This window comes from Falco cherrug, chromosome 5, assembly GCF_023634085.1.
Source record: "Falco cherrug isolate bFalChe1 chromosome 5, bFalChe1.pri, whole genome shotgun sequence".
Taxonomy (NCBI): Eukaryota; Metazoa; Chordata; class Aves; order Falconiformes; family Falconidae; genus Falco; species Falco cherrug.
In genome coordinates, this window is record NC_073701.1 from 78,604,614 (window position 1) to 78,615,650 (window position 11,037).

Consider the following 11,037-nt stretch of genomic DNA (forward strand, 5'->3'; position numbering starts at 1 on the left):
AATTAAAGAGCAAGGATATTTTGACTTTTTAAAATTAGAATGATCAGTAAATGAACATGTCTCAGTATATTTGCATTTGCTTGAGTTTCAGCCCACATTGCTTAAATCAGAAAAAGTGAATTTGTAACAACAGTCTCCCTCTTGTTTCAGGAATAACTTTCTGGTAGCATTAATCATCAACACCTTGTTTTCCAATGCTATGCATTTTGGATATAGAGAGGGAATAACAAATTGGACAAATATCCTAGTGTAAATGCTTGTCTCTTGATATCAGTCATTTTTTGACCATTTCAGAAGTATATGCCTCTCGGTAAAAATAAAGATATTGTTCCCTGTTCTTCTCATATTACTCTTTTCTTCCTTGTTTGCTTGATTTCTTGCAGGAATTACTTCTCCCCAGTCTTTTAGGAACTATTTAGGAATTATTAGGAAAAAATAATGCTGTTGAGTCACCTTTTTAATGCAAGACTTCCATTCCTTGCTGGTTTTGCAACGTGCCATTTCAGGCAAGTCTAGTTTCTGCAGATGGCTGTGTCACGTGATTTGCCCATATCTTTTAGAAATAGAAAAAAAGCCCAGCTGTTCCTGCATCAGGAATACTAACACCGAATTGAAGTTAAAAGCCAAGTTATAATGCTTGTAGCAACAGGGCTTGCACACTGGAGGGCTAAACAGTTCCCAAAACATCCTATGACAGGATAAATCCTGGCTGTTGGATGGGGATGTCTTAAAATGAAATACTCTACAGCTCAAATACAGGGAAAGAAAACCAAAGAGCCTGACTGGGAACAGGTGGCAAACTGGCTGTGGGAAGCAGTGTCTCATCAGTGGTACTTACCCCACTCTAAGACCCACTGTCAACAACCAGGCCGCTTACACGCACGTGAACAGGAAAACTTCAACTTACCCAAAATGCACTCTTCTGTTAAAATAACTTTCTTTCGTTATCTGTGAAACACAGTGGCCCAGCTGACGTCCCCAAACACGCACGCCAGCAGCTGTTCCAGAGCACCCCCATCAGACAAGGCTGCATTGCTAAGGATATGCAAGGGGCACAGCTGAAGACCTACCAACTATTGACTGAATATTAATTATCATTACTTAGTAAAAGACTGCTAGATAACCTAGGTGGTATAAAAGGCAATTCTGCAACAGTTCCAGTGTGGGAGCCAGATAGATTTTCATTTGGTTACTACTGTGTTTTCTTCTAATGGTGCTTGCTCGGAGAGTAGGTATATGCTTCCTCTGAGAATGACGAGTTATGCCTCTAATAGGTAAATCTGGCAGTGCAATTTTTAGACCCTCAGAGTGAAATACTCACTCGTGTGCTGAGGCACTTGGCTTTCTTTACAGAAAGGGAATCAGGCACCTCAGAAATGGATATAAACAGCAGGGAGCCCCCAGAGCATTGCACAGTATTTGTATCAGTGTGCTTGCAAACCCATTTCTATCCAGACCCTAAGTCCTCTGGAGAAAACCAATGCTGAAGGAAACTGGATTTTGGATTTAGAAGACAAAAATATGTTATTTCTCAGTAGCACATTCGCAGCATTATTCTTTCAAAAAGCCTGAGCAGGCTGCCTCTTTTGTTGAAAGGGGCAGCATCCACCATTTATAACCTTGTGGCTGGACCTAGGAAAGCAGAGTTTGATTTCTTCCTCCTTTCTTCTGAAAGACTGCCTTAGCCACCAGGGGTTTTCAGATATTCAAAGCAAGAGGCATGCAATTCTGGCATTAGAAAGATTAATGCATAAATGGCCCCCACATGCATTGCTATAGTTAGAAGCACCTCTTGGGAGTATGAGGACAACACTGTGTCTGCCCTCACCCAGTATCAGATGACCTGAGCTCATCTGCTTGAAGATAGTGATCAATCTTAATTTTTTCCTGTGGCTTTTCCATTAGGAAGTAAATTTTGCACCAAAAAAAAAACAACACACACACACACACACACACACAAACAGAATTTTACCCTTTCAACAATCCACATGAAAAAAGTCACGGGGCAGAAAAGGCTGAGCAAAACCTTCCTGCTCAATGATAATTTTGCTGTACCTCCTCCTACTCTTTTTCTGTTTTGATGATAGGCTTTGTAAGCAGAGATCTCTTCTTTAGTTTTTAACTGTGAAGCAGCTAGCATGCTGCTGGTGTCATAAGACAAATGATTAATAATCATCATCACGAGAAAGCAAAAGGGCAAGTGATGGCCCTAGATCAGTACTGAATCCTATTTTTGGCTGACAGCAGCAAGTTACAAGTCTGAAAGGTTTAATAAACTGGTACTGATACTTACTAATTTTTTTTTCAAGTTTGTTTCAGCTGGAAACAGAAGGATGTGGATTTTATCAAAAAAATATGCAGCAATAGCTGAAAGATCTCAGTTCCAGGAGGCATTATTAGAATCCACATGGTTAGAAGGAATCAAAGTAGGATTAGACTTTAAAACTGGAATTTATAAGAGGCAATACTGTGCTAGAAAATATGGGTCATAAGTCTCCATGTTTCAGGACTGTTTTGAAGTGAATGTGTGTTCAGAAAGAGCAGTTGAGATGTAGTTCCCCGAATTTAATTTTTCCCTTCTGCCTGAATAGAGGTAGAGCTTTAATACACACAATCTTTTTTTTTTTTTTTTAATGATAATTTAATCCATCAAACCCATGATCTCTGCATACTGGGTCTTGTTTAATGGCAACACTCTGATGCCTAGGAGTACAGACTGCAAAGTGGTCTACAAAGAGTACAAGAAAGATATAAAGCCACAGAAGGAAAAGTCTGAATAGCCAAAAACCAAAAGAGATGCTGGCCAGATCTTGGCTACTTGGCCCTTAAAAATCACCCCAGTTAGAGTGCCCAAAGCAGGGCGTCTCACTGAATCAACAGACCTGGAGGGCATCCTGGGGTCCTCTTGAGTCCTCACAGGACATCACATATGTCACATTAATTAAATTTTAATCACAATAGCTGCCAGGATCAAAGGAACACGTTCTGTGAAGATCTGAGATTTAATTGATAACCTAGCTAAAAGTAAAGAGCAAACAGTAGTGAATAACTTTTTCACACCCAAATCAGTACTATAAACAATCTACATCTATGCCAGACATTGCATTAATCTTCTTTGTATTACTATAAATTAACAGTATAGAGTTCGAGGTATGTGACTGTGTGTTCCTTGCCAACAGCATCTGTCCAAACATCTGGAAGTACAGACTTAAGAAAATTAAAAAATGAAAAACAGAATTGTGCTTGGTAGTCCATAAGAAATTGCAAAAACTCAACTATTCAAATCAATACTTTTTGTTATAAACTAATCTGCATTATTGAATATCAATACAGATGTGCAGAAAAGGACCCAATGTCCTTAATTATAAATAAAGATTTTTTTCTAAAGCCCTATAGATAACTACAATATTCTTAACCATCTTCTGAGAATACTCAAAACACTTTGAAAATTCATGCTAAGACACTCCTATTTTAACCTAAATCATCCCTCTTCAGGTACTTCATCATTTAAATCACATTTTGTGGCAGCGTATCTATTTACATGTATAGGTAGATATGTAAAGGAATCCTCAGCCTGCACAGAGTCAGCAGAGCCTCTCCTGTAATATCCGCATCCTTGAGGCTGATGGAGGAGAGAGCAGTCAGAAGAAAAGATGATAGATCAGGAAATTTTCAGAAGAGCACGAGGGGTCAGAGAGTGGGCTAAAGTTAGAGCAGCCCTCACACTGCTTTGTATAATGTTTTACAGTTGGTCCAATGATGGAAACTTTCATTGATTACAGGATCTGCTGGCTTCTTGTCTTCTCTTTTCTGGAATAATGAACCTTTATGCAAGTTTCAGAATGATGATGAATACATTCCCTTCTGTCATCAGAACTGGCTGAAAAAAAGCATCTTTGATTAGCCTGCTGGGCTGAACAATGAAGTCTCTGTGAGGATCATTAGTGGCCAGGTAGGTGAAGGCTTTTTCTGAGCTGTCTGCCAAGTGAAGAGAGTAAGCATTTCACTCTTCCAAATTGGAAACTTTTTCATTAAAATTGCTAAAACTAAGAATCTGGTATTTTTTTCAACCACAACCTCTGAAGCAGAATGTGCTTTTCAGCCATGCCTTTAATGTATGGCATAGTTCAGAGATGGATTTGAATCAAAGCAGAGGACAGACTGTAGTTGGGTTTAGGCAGGTGAACAAAGGGAAGAGGCAGCTCTGGGACTTGTCCGCCTTCATATCATGTACAACATGCTGTAATATGGCTTATACTTATGATGATTAACACGATTGTAGAATTCAACTAGCCAGAACGTTCCCTGGGACTTCCTCTGGGACTCAAGTGCTTTTCATATCCTTCATATTCTTGCCTTCAGAGCACTTTTGTGGTTTTAAGGGACAGTGTCAGCTTGCCCCTATGGCCTGTATGCATTTCTATTGTCTCCACATAGAGAATGAAAGACTTAAATGACAAGCCAAACAGAATGGCTGAATTTGAGTGCTGCGCTCTTCAAGCCATTTCGCTGTCTAAGAGAAACTCCCTCCAGCCTGAATATTTTTACACCTCCCAGAATCTGAAAAGGTTCTGCTGATGCTGCTAGCTGATAACTGTTTGTAGAAATCTAACTAAAGGTGGTATTTCATATGAAGAAAATCCAGTTTAGTTTAGCATAGCCCACGTATCGAAAGAAAATGTTCCTGTAAGAAGAATTTGTGGGCTGACCAAGACATGATCTCTATTTGTGGCTTCTCCATTTTTCGTCTGAGTAATAGAGGAAGAGACTATGGTATAACGACTATACAAAAATTCGGAGTAGCAGTAGCATAACAATCTATGCTTACCTTTGAATACATGTCTGTACGTGATCAATACATGTAGTTCTTACATCAAGCATGAGCACATTGATAATTAATTGTTTAATTAAATAGGAATCACTGATACATGAAGTTCATGTTTCATGTTACACATTAAAAATGCATTTCTCTTGTAGTGATAATTTTGAACCCATCACTACTTATCTTTTTGATTAATTAAGGTAAAAATAATAATGTTTTAATGAATTTCTAATTGCCCAATTGCAGCAGTAATTCAAATGGCCAGTTAAAACATAACCCTTGTGATTGCACTTATCATAAATCTGTTGACTTCAGAATGATAATGCCAATATTGGTATTTTTTTCAGTGTCATCCTGAACTACCTTTTTCTTCGCTTGTTTTTGTAGTTTGTTACATAGTCTGCTACAGTCTTGCGTTCTGACATTACCCTTGATAATCCCACGCTGCAAAAATACTTCCTTTAGAGAGGCTTTACACAGAGCTAGTCAGTCCTGTGCCAGCAGAAAATCCAGGTTCCCTGGTGCGGTGCTGGAACTAGGCTGGAGCTAGGTCATCTTTTAACAGCTGAGAGAGTGCATGTGTGGCTGGATATGTGGGCGGGTATGCCATTCCCTGCCTACGCTGTTGAAGGTCATTTTTCACCGCATGAAAAAAGGAAAACTTTCATATTAGCCATTGTATAGGACTAATTTTTCATGTAGACAGTTTAAATCAATGGAACAGTGGCAATTTACTCCAGAAAAGAGTAAAGAATAATATATTGTGAAATTAAGATTATCTAGAAATTTCTCTCACCTTTTTTTTTTTTTTCATTTTGAAAGAATCATGTTGGAAATAAAAAATAGAAAGAACCATTTTTTTAACTGAATCTCTCAGTGATGTTCTAGACAAAGCAAGAAAAGGAATATTTCCCAATATTAGAATTTGACTGCTTAATTTTCCAGTCCAGTTCTTGTGAAATGTGCTTATATTTCAAAGACTTAAGTCTCTTGCATCAATATTGCTACCTCAATAAATATGAAATTTTATCTAATATGAAGACCCCAGGACATGAAGCAGCAACTTAGATATATCTGCAAAGACACTCTCTTTCTTGTGGCAGAGATGCTGGGGAGATCTATTTTTGTATTCCAGAGTAAAGAGGATTTCTGATTCTGATTCTTGTGGGGGAAAATGCTTCTTTCAGCTACAAACATCAAAAGAAATTTTTTTGGCTTGTGCATGGAGCCAAAGCTACTACTACCAGATGTGAACAAAGTGTCAATATTGCAATGATGAGACTGAAGTTAGAGTAAAAAATTACACAACGCTGCAAAATTACTGGCAAGAAGGAAAAAAAACACCTTCTTAAGAGCTGGAAGTAGCTATATCCTCACCCTGTTTTGATCAATTAGCTTCCCGTTTGCCCAGGTGATGTGTAATTGTGTTTGTCCTATCAGATTCAGGTCTGTTCACAGACAGTCGCTCAAACAAAGAGGCTGATGTTTGAATAAGCAGGTCCTGATGAATACTTCCTTCACTGGGTGTCATCTACTATACTCGTACTACTGTATTTATAGAAAGAGTGACATACTCATGCAAACTGAAAAGAGATGATTGTATTCTCTTTGCACCTTTTATCTCACCTTTGACACAGGTTTATCATCCAGACAATGTCCACTGTGAAACATTTCCCTGATACAGTCTTCGCATGCTCTTGCCCTGTCTTTCTCTTGTATTGAGTTTTGTTCCTCTCCTGGAAGCACAGCTCCACAGGTCATTCTTTGAAATGCCAGTGCTGCAGCACCGAGGCCATTTCTTATCAGTGGTCAGGGAACATGAGTCACAGCTTCTGACTGGACAGAGCTCTGCTAAAGGGTCTTTTGAAGCATTGTACTGAGCTGGTGAAATATAGTAGATCCTGCCTATTGATCTCTGAAAGAACACTTGCAGCAAATAAGTCACAGAATTCCTTAGCCTGTACAGAAGTTTCCAGGTTAACATCCTCACACCTGGGAGGAACGTTTGGAAACCCAACATTTATTAACATCTAATTAACAGTTTTCCCTTGCTAGTTAGAGGGACTTGACACCAGTAGCTTATAACGGTTTCAGTGAGAAAACAATAGTCCCGAATATCAGCACTTTGCCTGCATCCACCTTGAAATATAACAAATTGCTAATGAACTAGCCCTTAATAATCTCTTCAGATCCTAATTATTAATTATTAGGTTTTAGTCTGCAGTTTATAAAATACAAAATACATTATTTTCTACTCTATTATATGTTTTTATGTAGTATAGTATCCATTAAATAATAATATATTATTTAATTTTAAATATAATGTAATATAATCTAATACCATATAATACCCTATAATATCATATAATATTATAGAGTCCGAGGTGACATGAGTCTCCCTCCTCTGCTACTTCTGGAGTATCTTGAGCTCAAATTTTGAAACAAAAAGGATGTTTAAATCCTCCTCATCATCATCCCATCATGTAACTCACCTGCTATAGGTGTTTCTTTTTCAGTTGTCCTTTACTAATTTCATAAAAATGAAAGTTCTCATTTGTTTTTGAAGGAACCCCTGCCAGTAACAGTGGTCTTCTTAACCAGAAGCAAGATTAACATCTACCTGTCTACTATGCTTTTCAGCTTCCAGAGAAACAGCATTTAAAGTGTGGAGTACTCCATCATGTGCTGCTGAGCTGAGGCAGAAGAATATGAACCTGTCACCTTCCAGTCCGCTCCGTTCTCCAACATTTTCAGAAGTCAGCTTATTATTTGCTGATTCTGCATGCATGATTGAAATTCAGTTTCTACAGCTTTCGCAGGCTTATGCAGTCCCCAGCATTACGTAGAAGGCTGAAGAGTAATACATGAATGAAAGCTTAGAAAATAAGCTCCAGAGTCAAGTAATGAGGGTTCGGGGTGCTAACTTTATTAATCTTGAACTTGTCAAGAAATTTAGCTGTACATAGCAATAAATGATTTAGTCTGGTTAAGCTGTGTGATTCATTGGATTATGAAGATCAGAGATTCAGAAAGAAATCAATCTGTTTTAGAGCTATCAGACCAATTATGGCTGCAACTGCAAGCCTAAAGGGTGCCTAAAGCTTGATTTATTTTACCATTTTTATATCTTAAATGGGATTGCTTGTATAGTCACATGCAATGGTGGTTCAAGTGTATATATTTCATAACCAAAAAGAAAATCTTTGTTTTCTATGCCTGATGACATTAAAATGAGTGCTCCTTAGTTACAAATTACCAGCGGATTTTCTGCCACTTCTTTCAATTCTAAACAAGGAAATTACTTTTCTTTAAGAAGAAATAAAAGGTTATTTATGGTCTTTAGAACCAAGATGTTCACTGTAGTAGCATACTGAGTAATAGCTTGAAAGATTTTAAAATAGTCATAGTAAGATTTCATACTTTTGGCTATTTGTGAAAAAGGTGATCTCGAAGCAGATCTCTAAACATGTCTTTGAGGCTTTGAAAGTCTAACATCTCTCATGGTGCATAAAGAAGTATTCAGAGTATTTAATACGAACAAATTCTTGGCAAGACCTTACATAACACAAACACAATATGTGAATCCATTGAAGGATGAAATGGAACCAGTTAGATGCAATTCAAAGAACTTTGGTAAGTCACAGCTAATCAAATACAAATAAAAATAGGTGCTGAATTTTTAAACAAGATTCAGTTGATTAGATTTGGATAATTTCATATTATTCAGGAGTAAAAATTCTGTGCAAGATGAGCAAATATCAGGAGCATTCATTGCTCTTTGTTTTTTAAAATTTTACGTGTGTGGGTTTGAATTTGTCGTTTATCTTATTATAGCTGAGTTAAAGTGATACAACGTTACAAACTGAAAAACACTGATTACACTAAAACAGGTTTTAAATAGAGTGCTAAATAAAAACATTAGGACATTTTATTAAATATTAGGCTAGAGGCAGCCAGTAAGGAAACAGAAAGGTACTGCAGAACCGAGTTCACCCATTATTGCCTTGTGGTTGGGTTATCATTGAGTTTCACCATCTTTCTTGCTAAATCCTCTATTTGACATTCCTCTTTTAGTGGAAGAGAAAAGCAAGAACGATTTTCTTTGTAGAAGTCAACTTGCTTTCCAGACAGATCTTCAGCCTTTGCTCCTCAGGCTTGGAATGCTCTGCTCACAGAAGCTCTCCAGCACACTCTAGGACAAAGGTGTATTCCAAGGCTGTCGGTTCCCTGTGCAAGACACACAATTTCAGCTTACACAGAGGGCTAGCCTGTACCTTCTTTGGAAGTAAAGCTATTTCTTGCTGTGTTAGCCTAATGCCAAACACATTAGAAGCCAGTGATTTGCTTTAGTCAACGCATGTGTACACTGTGCAATTAGTAGAACTTGATAAACCGTCTTGCAATCCAGGTGAAACCAAGTTTATGTATCTGAAATAGTGTACGCTCCCATTTGTAAGTACTCCGTAATTCTAGTTGATAAAATAAAGCTGTCAGAAAATAAATGTCCAAAATGACAGTGGAGAGTGAGAGTTATTCCCAGACTGTGCAATCCGTTGGGGAATACAGTTCAGTAGGCCCTGCCAGGCCTGGGTTATCTTCCTGTTTCTGTTATTTCTTCAGCTCATGCTACTTCACTGATGTTAGACTGTTAGGCCTCTGTCTGCACTTGTGTCTGGAGTTCTTTTCTCCATCTAAATGAAGATGATAGAGGAGGCTGGCTTGTGAGGACAAATGGAGAGCACTCTTGGACTTAGCTCCTCAGAGATAATCCTAGATGTTGTACATGGCGTACAACGTTTCAGACAAGGATAACAGGATGCTTGTTAAGTGCTTAGTGATGTGGCTCCTCCCTCCTAAATAAGGACCTAAAAGACATATCTGAGTTGAAAGGGAAAAAGTTCTCTTCTTCAGAGAAGTGCCTTTTGGATAACTGCTCTTAATATCTATGATGCTATCCAGCTGCCACTGGAATAGATGCTATACAGATGCTCAGAACTATGTATCTTGAAGCATGGCAATGTGAGACAAAAATAGAGTCAGGCCCCCAGCCCTACTTATAAAGCTTTCTCTAGAGAAAAGTCGAGCTTGGTCCTTTGGTCTGACTGAATGGGTCATGAGAGAAGAGGGTCAGCAGTGAACAACAAGCACTGGAGGTTCCTCGGACCCCTGAACGTCTCAATCATCAACTTTAAATGCAATTGTAAAACCTTTGCCGTTATGGAGGTGTCAAATAAGATGGCATATACATAAGAGAATGATTTTTCCACCCCTTTGAACTGCCACTTACCAGCCTATCCAAAACTGCCACTCATTCCAAGGGTACGTAGATGAGCTGGTAACTTTTTGTATTCTGAACAGCTGATAAATATCTTGGACATAAGAAGTGTTTGATCATTATGAATTCACATGCCATTAATTGTAATATACATCTGAAAGGAATTCATTTTACATTCGTGCAGCTGTCATGTGTACTGCCAGGGGTGTTATGTTCTAATTTAGTGACAGTCAATGGGCATAATAAAGGTGTTACTCATCAAATCTTCAGCATGCTATATTTGTGTATCCTATACTGCAACCAAAGCACAGGGTAGATGTAAATAGCTTCACACTGACATTAATATACTGTAATTTCATGACATCTTTAATGTCTATGCATCATGAAGATAAACTGGTAGAACAGAATAATTAATTAAATTCCATTTTATTTTTGACAGAAACTGAGCTTGGTATTACACTTTCACCTAAATTGAATCCATCTGATTATTATTATGGAATTAAAGCTGCTCTAAGATGAATTCCTTTGGTATCTTTAGTTTCTTCATGCTTCTAATATCCATGTACTGCTTAGATATTGTGCCAACTTTTCAAACTGCAATACATGCAAACAAAGATTGTTTAGCTTTTCTTTAATAAAATAGCTAAGCAAGGAATAACATAATAAAAAATGTTACGCAATTCTCAAAGTCCTATATTTTAGATCCACCACAAAACACGGGCTTTGTGGCATGCTTTTCATGCACTAAATTCAAACTATTTTATATCAAGAAAAAAGAAATAAAATTCAAGAGTCAGGTAATTCCTGAAGTATGCTGCCTCTGTTTTCAACCTCTGATTCTGCTATATCAGCAGGCTGTGACTGATCATGAGCAGAAGACCCATTCAAGAGCTGACAGTCCATATGTGACTTGTAAAATGAAGGTGTGATGGAGCTCAAG